We start from the raw sequence: 11163 nt of genomic DNA on the forward strand, positions 1-11163 counted from the left end.
CCTTGTATTCTCTTCAGGTGGAGGACGGCCTAGAGTCTGGAGCTGCAGAAGAGGCAGGGCGGAGAGGAGGGGAAAGAAGCATCTGAACGGCTAAATTGTGCCAGCAGCGCTGAGAGCGAGAGTCGCGGTGAGTCCTGGGCCACTGGGGCCCCGTTGCCTCTCTTGTGCATCCTGGGCCCTCCCTGTCTCTCCCCCGGCCCCCTCTCTTTCCTTACCTGCTGCAAAATTTTTTTTAGTTTTTTTTTTTGCACCCCCCCCCCTCTTTCTCCATCTCGCTCTGAGTGGCTCCCTGCCTCCCCGTCTTTTCAGTCCTCCCTCTCTCTGTCCTGTAGCCTGTGGCTACTTGTTCTTTCTCCGCCTCTCTCTGCCTGGCTCTGGCTCCATTTTTATTTTTTTATTCCTCCTGCTCTGTCCTGTAGCCTGTCGGTATTTTGTCTTTCTCTGGCCCTCTTGGTCTGACTCCGTGTGTTACCGAAAAACGCGGTAAAATCGGAAACAACTCCTCAACGCCGATTTAGTATTAAAGAGCAGGCGTTCTTTATTCACGGCGCCAGATGCACGGGGGATCGCTCCTCCTGGCGTGCGTACCTCACACACCTTTCCCGTAGAATTTGTAGATCAAAATTTTACGTATTCATACATATTCATTATCGTCCTGTCTACTGATCGGTACAAACTGGCTCGTTCCGTATGTAAATCACTGCGCAGGCTCGGTGGTGGTCCGTGAGTCGGTGGTCGCGATCTCCCCCTGCCAGAATTGCCTTTTACCTTCTTGGCTCTTAATCTTGGCAGTCTTGGCTAGTTTTCTCAGTGCGCTACACGAAACCGCGTTTTGTCATCCTTTTCTGACAGAAGCACGTTGTCTGTTGTTCTGCTGACATTAACGATCGCCTAGGGACTAAAATGCAGATCGACAGATGCGCTGATTCGTACGCTCCGTGTTCCCGTAATGGAACACCGTCTCTGGTTGGTTGATTTCATCGCTTTGGTTACATTTCCCCCCTTTGGAAGTTTTGAAATAATCATTTTCTCAATACTTCCATCCTAGATCAATAATATTCCACTATGTCAGTTCAGTGTTTGGTTCATCTTCTCAAAGTTTTCACTTGATTGTGGTCTCTAGGGCATATGCAGGTTCCATTTTATACCCAAAATTTTATTAATTTGTTGAACTACCTCTGCAAAAAAATGTGGTCCTCTCCCAGAGGACATTCCTGTTGGCACTCTAAATCTTGGTATTATTTCTTTCAGCAACATTTTAACTACTACTCTAGCTTTGTTGGTGCAGCACGAGAAAGCTTCTGGCCAACTAGAAAATTTGTCCATCATCACTAACAAATACTGCTATATCTATTTTGTCTGGGTAACTCAGAGAACTTAATTTGCTAATAATTTCCGGGAGAATTTTTTGTTTTGTTACTCCTAAAGGTGGTTTCCTTTGGTTCAGGGGATTATTTCTAGGACAGATTGGACACTTAGCTACCATGGGTTTAATTATTCTTGTCATGCCTACACACGCTACAGATGCTTTTAAACTCAAAACCGTAGCATCTACACCCTAATGTGTTTGCTCATGCTTTTCTTTTGCAAGTTCTGTCATAACTTGTGGGGTTGTTATTATTATTACTTGTTTTTCTGGTGTTACCTACCATCTCTCTGTGTTTTGTGATGCTTCCAATTGTTCTGCTAATTGCTCATCCAATTTATTATAATAATCTCGGTTTCAACTTTGGAATTCCGATCTGTTTTACTGGTACTAGTGCAAGGATACCTTGCTCTGCAGTCCTCTTTGCAGCTTTATCTGTCAATCGTTTGCTTATGTTTACAGCCGTCTGGCCGAATCGATGAGCTTTGCAACGCTTTACCGCCACTTCTTTTGGTTTCTGCACGTCTTCCGGAAGTTGGAGAATGTCTTCTTTATGCTGTATCAATGATTCTTGGGCTGATGGCAGTCCTTTTTCCTTCCCAGTAGCTCCATGATCGTGGATCACACCAAATGCATGTTTGGAATCAGTCTAGATATTTATCCTTCGTCCTTCTGCCATTCGCAGAGCTCGCTTCAACGCTACCAATACTGCTTTCTGTGCTGAGGTGTTCGCAGGCAGCGCCCCTGACTCCATTCCCTCGGCGGTGATAACGACAGCATATCCGGCCATTCTCTTCTCGCCCAGAGCTGCTTCCATCTGTAAACAACTCCAGATCAGGATTTTCCCAGAGGTTTGTGTCTCAGGCCTGGTCTGCTGGAATAGACTTGTTCAATAGTTAGCAAGCGATCGTGTTCGAAATTGTCCGTAAGGTTTTCTGTTGTTAAAAACATACAGGATTCAGTATAGCAGTAGTCTTCGATTCCACATGGTCTTGTTCTAACAGAACAACTTGATATTTCAACATTCTGCTAAGGGATAGCCAACGACCCCCCTTTTGTTCTAAAACAGTCACCGCTATGTGCGGGACACATACTGTCATCTTTTGTCCCATTGTTAACTTTGGGGCTTCCTGGATCGGCAGCGCTGCTGTTGCCACTGCCCGTAAACATCCAGGCCATCTTTTACTCACGTGGTCGAGTTGTTTGGAGAAGTAGCCCACGGGTCTCTTCCAGGTTCCCAGTCGCTGTGTCAGCACTCCAAGGGCTAAATGTTGTCTTTCGTGGACAAACAGCTCAAAAGGTTTAGCGAAATCGGGTAGGCCTAATGCAGGGGCCATCACTGAGGCTCTTTTCAGTTCTTTGAATGCCGTTTGGCATCCGGGCGTCCAGGTTAAATATTTATCCTTTGATTCTTTCAGTGCCTCGTATAATGGTTTTACATACAGTCTGTAGTTCAGAATCCAGAGCTGACGCTATTTCACTATTTTCAGAAAAGCTCTCAGTTCCTTCGGGCCGCAAGGTTCGGGAATTTGACAAATAGTTTCTTTCTTTTCACTTTCTAATTGTCTTTGTCTCTGAGATATTTCAAATCCTAAATAAATGGCTGCTTCTTCTCCTATTTGGGTTTTGTTTCTGGAAACTCCGCATCTTCCTTGGCCCAGAAAATTTAAAAATTTCAAAACATTATTCTTTACTTTCTGCCACTATCAGAATGTCGTCTGCATTCTGTAACAGTATGCCTCTCCCTGGGTTCTGTTTTTTCTAGACATTTCTATATTTCTAATTTTTTTTCTTGCCAGCTGAGTCCCAAATATCGTAGGACTAATTTTAAATCCTTGTGGAAGTACGGTCCATGTTAGCTGTGTCTTTCATTCTGTGGTGGGGCTTTCCCATTCCAAAGCAAATAGGCTTTGACTTTTTATGCCTGGAGGTATGCAAAAGAAGGCATCCTTCAAATCTAGTACAGTAAACCATTTATGCTCCTCCTTTAAAAGAGGTCAGTAAAGTGTATGGATTAGCTACTACCGGATGTAGATCTTGGACCACCTGAGATATAGCCCTTAAATCGTGAACCAGCTAATACTCTTTGCCTCTAGATTTCTTTACTGGCGGCACAGGAGTACTATATTCTGATTCACATTCTACTAAGAGCTCATATTCTGAAAAAAATTTATAATTAACTTCTCTAATCCTTTTCGAGCCTCTCGCTTAATACGGTATTGTTTTTGCCTTACCGGCTTGGCTCCAGGCTTTAAGGTTACTTTTACCGGCTCTGCCCGCTTAGGTCGCTCCGGAGCTCCGCTCGCTCAAACCAAAGGAATTACTACGTTTTCCACTTCTTCGGGAACCTGTTCCTCCCTGGAGGAATCCTGTAACATAAACGCTCTCGCCTCTGTGGCTTTTGATTCTGTTCTGGTATTAGTAATTTAATCTCTCCATCTTTAAAAGTTACTTGAGCATCTAATTTACTTAATAGATCTCATCATAACAGAGGCAGTGGACATTCAGGCATATACAGAAACTGGTGAGTTGCCCATTGCTTCTCCAATTTAAACTTTAATGGCTCTAAGAAAGGCTAATTTTTCTTTGCCCTGTCGCACTAACAACACCTACTGGTTTATGATCAACTTTCTCTTTACGTGTATTCAATACCAAAGAAGTGGCTCCCGTATCTACCAAAAATTCTATTTCTTCATTCCCTAGCTTCAGTGTAACCAGGTGTTCAGCTAGGGTTGATTCCTCTGGTCTCCTTCATGCCAAGCTACTTCAAGCATTTTACCCAGATCTCTGGATTCAGGTTCTTCTAGTTTCTGAAGGTTTTTTTACTCCCCCCCCCACCCCCCCCAATCTGGGGCTGATTGTCTTATGAATATAGAGACCGACTGAATTGCTTTTTCTGTGTTTTTCTGGGTTCAAATGAGTATATTTTCTGGTGGTCACCTTCAGTCTTTCCATAAAGGCTGAAGGGGACTCCTTTAATTCTTGTCTCACTTAATAAATGGGTCAAAATTTATGGCTTTTGGCATTGCATGTCTTACTCCAAATAAAATCTGTCTCTGACATCTAGTCAACATTCCCCTGGGTCCTGGCTGATTAGGGTCCCACTCGGGATTTGTAGATGGAAAATTCTTATTCGTTGTTCTCTGTAAATTCCTGTTAGCATGTGCTCCCTGCACCTGCCTTCTGGCTGTATTCAATACTATTTTCTTGTCAGTTCCATCAAGTGAAGTATCCAGTATCACAAGTAGAGCAACACTTCAAGTTCTCACCACATTTTCCTCTTTTCAGAAACATTGCCGTAGAATCCTGTGGACATATCTCACGCTGTTTCTGCCACGCTGGATGATTCCACAGTGTAAAGAACAAATCAACATATGCCACTTCTTCCCATTTGCCTTCCCTTTTTACAAAACAACATTAATTGCAAGATGGTATGATATTGCAATGTCTCCTGTTCTGGCCATTCGTGCCCACCTTCCAATTGATACGTTGGGCACCAATGATTGCAATATTCAATTAATGGTTTCCGAGTTAGTGGGTCATCACCCCCGATGTCTTTCCAGTGCTTCAAAGTACATCCCAAAGGTGTTCTCTGTGGGATAGGTTTCTTACTCAGAAATGCTCCCATCTCCCAGTCGACTAGCAGTTGTGATAGTGCACTATCACAAATAGTAGTCAGAGGGACTCCAACCCCCGTTAGAGGTCTCACTGGGAATCCGCCACTGGGATCTGTAGCCCCCTGCTAGATATCCCTGGAGACTTCAACCCCCTGTTGAAGACCCCCCTACCCTCGGGTCCCGCTCCACAGGCTTTCGCCTAGCAGAGACTTACCAACCGAGGTACCTCTTGGCCCCAACCCTGCGTGGCTTTCGCCGCGCCTTACGGGCAGGCCTGTGGGACTCAAACCCACTATCCTGTCCTATGTGGGAAGCTAACGCCACATATTATTCTACCTAAGTTTCTTCTTAAACGAATGCCTTGTTTACTTCAGTCCAGGGGATCTTTCTCAGAATTCTCTGGCCTGGGGATCGGAAGCTCTCCCCAAGAATTCCTTGGGGCTGACTGCAGGTCCCACGGTCCTGCGGATCCGTCGAGATTCAAAAGCAGGTTCCCATCTGGGGTGCCAAAACTGTTACCAAAAAACACGGTAAAATCGGAAATATCTATTCAACACCAATCTAGTATTAAAGAGCAGGCGTTCTTTATTCACGGCGCCAGATGCACGGGGGATCGCTCCTCCTGGCGTGCGTACCTCACACACCTTTCCCGTAGAATTTGTAGATCAAAATTTTACGTATTCATACATATTCATTATCGTCCTGTCTACTGATCGGTACAAACTGGCTCGTTCCGTATGTAAATCACTGCGCAGGCTCGGTGGTGGTCCGTGAGTCGGTGGTCGCGATCTCCCCCTGCCAGAATTGCCTTTTACCTTCTTGGCTCTTAATCTTGGCAGTCTTGGCTAGTTTTCTCAGTGCGCTACACGAAACCGCGTTTTGTCATCCTTTTCTGACAGAAGCACGTTGTCTGTTGTTCTGCTGACATTAACGATCGCCTAGGGACTAAAATGCAGATCGACAGATGCGCTGATTCGTACGCTCCGTGTTCCCGTAATGGAACACCGTCTCTGGTTGGTTGATTTCATCGCTTTGGTGACACCTGTTCCTGTTGTTCAGTTTCTTCTTTTTTGGCTTTGTGTGATTCTCTCTGTGATTCTGTTTTTCTCTGCCTCGCTTTTCCCAGCTCCCCGTCCCTCACTTTGAATACCCGTTATCCTTCACCAGCTCACTCTCCCTTGGTTGCCATCCCCGTTTCTGAGTTCCTCCTGCTTTGCCACGTAGCCCGTGACTTTTTTCTTAATCTCTCTCTGTCTGCCTCAACGCTCCCGCCGCGCTTTTTAGTTCGTCTGCTCTGCTCTGTACCCTGCTACTGTTCTTGCCTTTCTGAGTTCTTCTCTGTCCAGCTCCCTTTTCCTATTCATGAATTCCTGTTCTTCCTGCACCCGCCGCTGTTCCCTGTGATCTCCGTCTCTCTCTGTCCAGCTCCCTGTCCCTAGGTTTTAATTCCTGCCTCTGCCCGCCGTAGCCCGTCTAGATTTTCTCTCGGCCCCTCTCTGTCCAGCTCCCCCTCTCTGTGTTCTAATTCCACGTTCTCTGTCACGTAGACCCGTGCTATTTGTTTGTCCTCATCTCTCTCTGTCCAGCTCCTTGCTGCTATGTTTTATTTCTCCCCTTTAACGAGGGGCGACTGAATGTTGGGGTGGGGGCGGTTTTTTCCCACCAGTATTTTGAGGGAGCGCTCTTAAGTATTTTATTTCAGTCTCGCTTTCGATGCGCGTTTCCCTGGCAGTTCAGCAGCATCTCTTGGGCGGGGCAGCTGGGCGGACATCCCTCCCGACTCCATAACACGCCAAAACCCCCCAGTCACGTTGCTGCTGTGTATTTTGGAGATAGATAATCTTATGGCGGGTGTGAACGGCTGTGTGAGTTAAATGAACGCAGAAGGAAAATGGAAAGCTTTCAGAGCCTAGACGCTCATATTGGATGTGCGTAAACACGCGCCCGCCTTCTCAGCACAAAGTGCATTACTGAGATTTATTCTTAATTTTTTACGTTACTCTTTCAAGTTTGACGCTTCGCTTCAGGCTTCATGGAGCCAGGCAGCAAGACGTGCGGCGGCAGGGCGAGGGCTGTAGCTGCTGCGGCGGATCTGTAAGCGGAGGTTCCGGTTCCGGTACAACTTTGCCCCGCAGCCTCACGGGGTTATCTCCCCGCAGCGGTGCCGTAAGGAAGGGATGAGACGTTTTCCAGCACCAGCCAGAGCGTTCAGTGTTACGCGAAGAATCTGTTCAAAATGGTATCGGTTAGTCTTAATACCGTTTTCAAGTGTTCCAGTCCCTCTAGCTTTTAAAGGAGGTGTTGTGTTTTGACGTGACCCGTTTGCCCAGAATCTTGCTGCGGCTCAATTTCCTTCCTATCCCTTGTGCTGACTGAGTTCCTCCATTTTCTTCTGTGCTATTTTATTCACGTGCTGAAATATAGTTTGGGATTTCTGTTTTTCAGATGTCTTCTCAGTGTCTCGTGATGCTCAAGAGATGCCCCCCGGCCCGGGTTTGCCTGCTGGTCGTTAAGCGTGGTGAAGGTAAGGGGCCATCCCTCTGCCTGGGGGCTCCCGGCTCTGTCTCCAGCGGGTGCCCCGCAGGTGCGGCCGCGAGGGCTGCCTGGTGGGGAGAGTCGGGGCCCCCAGGGACCGGGGCTGTTTGTCGCCCCGGGGAGCCCATCCCAGCGCGGGAGCGTGGCCGAGCAGAGCCCGAGAGAGATGTGACACTGTCCTCTGGCACGCTCCCGCTCCGCCGTGGGGCGGCCGCTAGCCTGCGGACAGGGGCTGGGGGGGCTGCAGCTGTTTGGGGGGCTGCCCCACCTTTTAGATTTTAGCAGAGCTCCCCCTTTTCTGGGGGGTGTGGGGGTGTGTGTGTGTGTACCTTTGTAAATGGCACTATTAAAGTAATGAGCTGCAGGTTGGAGTAGATTCCCTTGTTTAGTGCCCTTCTTGGGGGTGAATAAAATTGGGGGGGGGGGGGGGTGGTGGTGGTGTGATGATGTCATGCGGGGCGCCCCGGTGTCACTGGGGGAGCTGATAATGCGTCAGAGGAACAGGTGAGTGGGGGCGTCATGTAGGGGTTCCCCCCCAAAAAGGGGGGTTGCAGCCCCCAAATGCCTGAAAATTCAGGGGGGCTATTACAAAACCCTCTTATTTTAAAATCCCTTTATACATCTATCAATTAATATTACATGTCAATATATATAAAATAAGAACTTCTCTCTCCTATATTATATAACGTATTTCAGGATACAGAAATTCTACATCGAGATACAGGGTTTTAAAACACAAAAGTAACTCGACTGTCTAAATATCTAAATTAAACAATAAAGGAGTTTAAAATGAAGAAAAAGGACAGATGAAGGAATTCAAAGCAGAAGAAAGTCTGGCTAGAGCGAGCATCTACGCTTAGTGTGTGTTACATAGTCTAAGCAGATGTGTAATCTAAATAGAGGTTATATAGAGTGAAATAAGCCTAGGTATAACTGTAAGTAGATGTCTAAATAGAGACGTCGAAAAAGATTGAAGTGTCAAAGGGTAAGTAAGCAGATAGCTAGCCTAAATAGGTGGTTTATATACGTGTTAATATGGAAGTCTGAACAGGTATGTGTAAATAGATATTCTGTGTAAGTGTAAATAGCCTAAGTAGGTGTAAGTGTAAATTTAATAGCTAAGTCTAAACAGGTGTTGTATGTAAATGTAAAATAGATAGTATATATAAACTATAGATGTACTCTGTAAGGATGTGTAAGCAGACACACAAGTGCAAATGTCTATGCTATATAAGGTTTTAAAATGCAAAGAAACCATGTTGATAGAGATGTTTATAGAGAGGATTTAAAAATTGGACACACACCCCACCCCCACCCCCCAATCAACTGAAGACACAAAAGCGCTTTCAAATGCTGCCCCTTTCCCGTTCTCCTTCTCCCATCCCGATTTGGGGCCGATTCCCCCAGATGGGGACTTCCCCCTCTGGGGCTGCGCAGGCCGCCTGGGAGCTGCTGCCAGGGCAGACAAACACCCCAAAGCCCTCGAGTCTGGGTCTGCAGTGGGGGGTGAAAAACCCCAAACAGGCAAAACACCCAAACAGGTTTGGGGGAAAGAAAACAATTGGGGGCTCCTGGGAAAGCCCACTCCTGCTGGGTTTGTGCAGCTGGAAAGGGGGGGGGGGGGGGGGAAGCGGTGGGGGGGTGGGGTGGGGTGGAACCCCACTAACCATTCTCATGCACAAAACCAGGAGCAAAAATCACCGATTTCTTTGTTGTGGAAAGGGCCAAAGAGACCCAGAAGTGAACCGTTTGGAAAAGCAATCCCAACTTTGTTCCTTTGGCTTTTTTTGCTTTTCCATAAGGTAAAACCCCCAAAAACCCCAACAACAAAAAAAGCCAAGCCATCCAAACAGAAATCAGCACCACCAAACGACCGCCCCAAAAACCCCAAATTGGGGAAAATTTGGGGTGAAACAGCAGCAGTTTGAGGGGCATTGCTGGGGCTTATCCGGAATGGATTCTCCGGAGTGGGTCGGTTATCTGGAGCGGATCATCTGCTGCAGGTTATCCCAGGTGAGTTGCCTGTTGTGGATTATCCTGGGGGGACCCCCTGGTGTCAGTCATCCCCATGCATGTTCCCCATGGCGTGTCTGCCCAGACATGCCCCTGTCCGGCAGTGTCCGCCTCCTCCCCCGCCCTCCCTCTGCGTGTGTCTGTGCCCTCCCAGACGCTGTCCCCTGAGATGGCCCCCCTGCATGACTTTTTTTCCCCGGTGACATTCCTCCCCCCCGCTTCCCCTGGCCTCCTGTTCTGTGCTCGCTGAAGCCTCGTGCTTACGCAGGATGAGCAGTGGCGAGGCGAGGCGCTGCCAAGCCAACGAAGCCCAAGGCTCAGCAGCGCACAACTCCTTTGCAGGGCAGCCGCTGGCATCTGGTCTGCCTGGCTGCCCTGTGCCCCGACGCACAGCTGCCCCCCTCACCCCGGGCAGCCTGCCTTCAGAAGGGCAGCTGTGTTCCCCTGATGGATTTTCTTCTTTAACCCTCCAGGACGTGTTGACTTGCTGCTCTCCCTGTCCCAGCCCTGATGCCGCAGGCCTACAGCAACTGATGGGGCTTACTCCGGGGGGGGTGTGGGGGTGGGAAAGGGGACCTTTTTCCCCAGGTGGTTTGTGCTGCTTCTCCTCCCTCGGGCGTGGGGTGGGGGCGAGTGGGGCAGGCGGGAGGACAGTGCGCATGCGCAGTGGCGCCTTTGCTGCTCTCTGCCGCCACCGTGCGGCCAAACCGCGGTACTGCAGGCGGGCAGCCGCGCATGCGCACTGGCCACCTGTTTTCTGCTCGCTGCTTTCACCGAGCGACCGAGCCCCGGGACTGCAGGCGGGAGCTCCGCTACCCTGGTAGAGATTTCCACCCGCCCCTTATCCGATCGCGGCAGTCACCGGTCGATCAAAACCGGGTACGGCAGACGGGAAGCCGCCCGTTCCCGAGGGGGAAGTTTTCCTCTGGCCGCTGCTGTTGCCGTGCAAGCAGATGCTGGTACTGCAGGCGGGCGGCCGCGCATGCGCAGTGGCGCCCTTTTCTGCTCTCTGCCGCCACCGTGCGGCCAAACCTCGGTACTGCAGGCGGGCAGCCGCGCATGCGCAGTGGCGCCATTTTAGCTCTCTGCCGCCACCGTGCGGCCAAACCTCGGTACTGCAGGCGGGCAGCGGCGCATGCGCAGTGGCGCCCTTTACTGCTCTCTGCCGCCACCGTGCGACCAAACTGCGGTACTGCAGGCGGCCGGCCGCGCATGCGCAGTGGCGCCATTTTAGCTCTCTGCCGCCACCGTGCGACCAAACCGCGGTACTGCAGGCGGGCAGCCGCGCATGCGCAGTGGCGCCCTTTCCTGCTCTCTGCCGCCACCGTGCGGCCAAACCGCGGTACTGCAGCCAGCAGCCGTGCACGGGCTGGAGCGACATTTCGCCGCGCTCACTTCTCCACGCTACTTAGTGACACCCCCCCCCCGCTACCTGGTGACGGCACCGTGGGGGCTGGAGCCGTGTACCACAGCCCTTAGCGACAGGTGTTGACCCCTTGCGATAGCCCGGTGAGGGTGGTGCTGATACTCCTCGCCACGCTCTTAGCAACGGGCCCCGCCCCCGGCGATGGGCGGGCAGGCGGTCTGATGGCTGACCCACCTGGCCCCACCCACCTTTGCGACAGGCCCCCT

General features: G+C 49.7%; 1 long non-coding RNA gene across 3 annotated transcripts in view; it reads left to right on the forward strand.

Moving 5' to 3' along the window:
* The window catches only part of LOC135315422 (uncharacterized), a 56857-nt gene extending 49182 nt beyond the window's left edge, over positions 1–7675 (forward strand). Inside the window, exons 6-7 of one of the 3 annotated variants that reach the window (XR_010374884.1) lie at positions 18–127; positions 853–1325. This is a non-coding gene — a long non-coding RNA (uncharacterized LOC135315422). Of the gene's footprint in view, positions 1–17; positions 128–852; positions 1326–4654; positions 4806–7428 lie in introns of those variants that run through there. The other 2 variants (XR_010374881.1, XR_010374882.1) reach the window with 2 other exon arrangements.
* Positions 7676–11163: the final 3488 nt, after the last annotated feature.

This window comes from Phalacrocorax carbo, chromosome 11, assembly GCF_963921805.1.
Source record: "Phalacrocorax carbo chromosome 11, bPhaCar2.1, whole genome shotgun sequence".
In the NCBI taxonomy this organism is placed as follows: domain Eukaryota; kingdom Metazoa; phylum Chordata; class Aves; order Suliformes; family Phalacrocoracidae; genus Phalacrocorax; species Phalacrocorax carbo.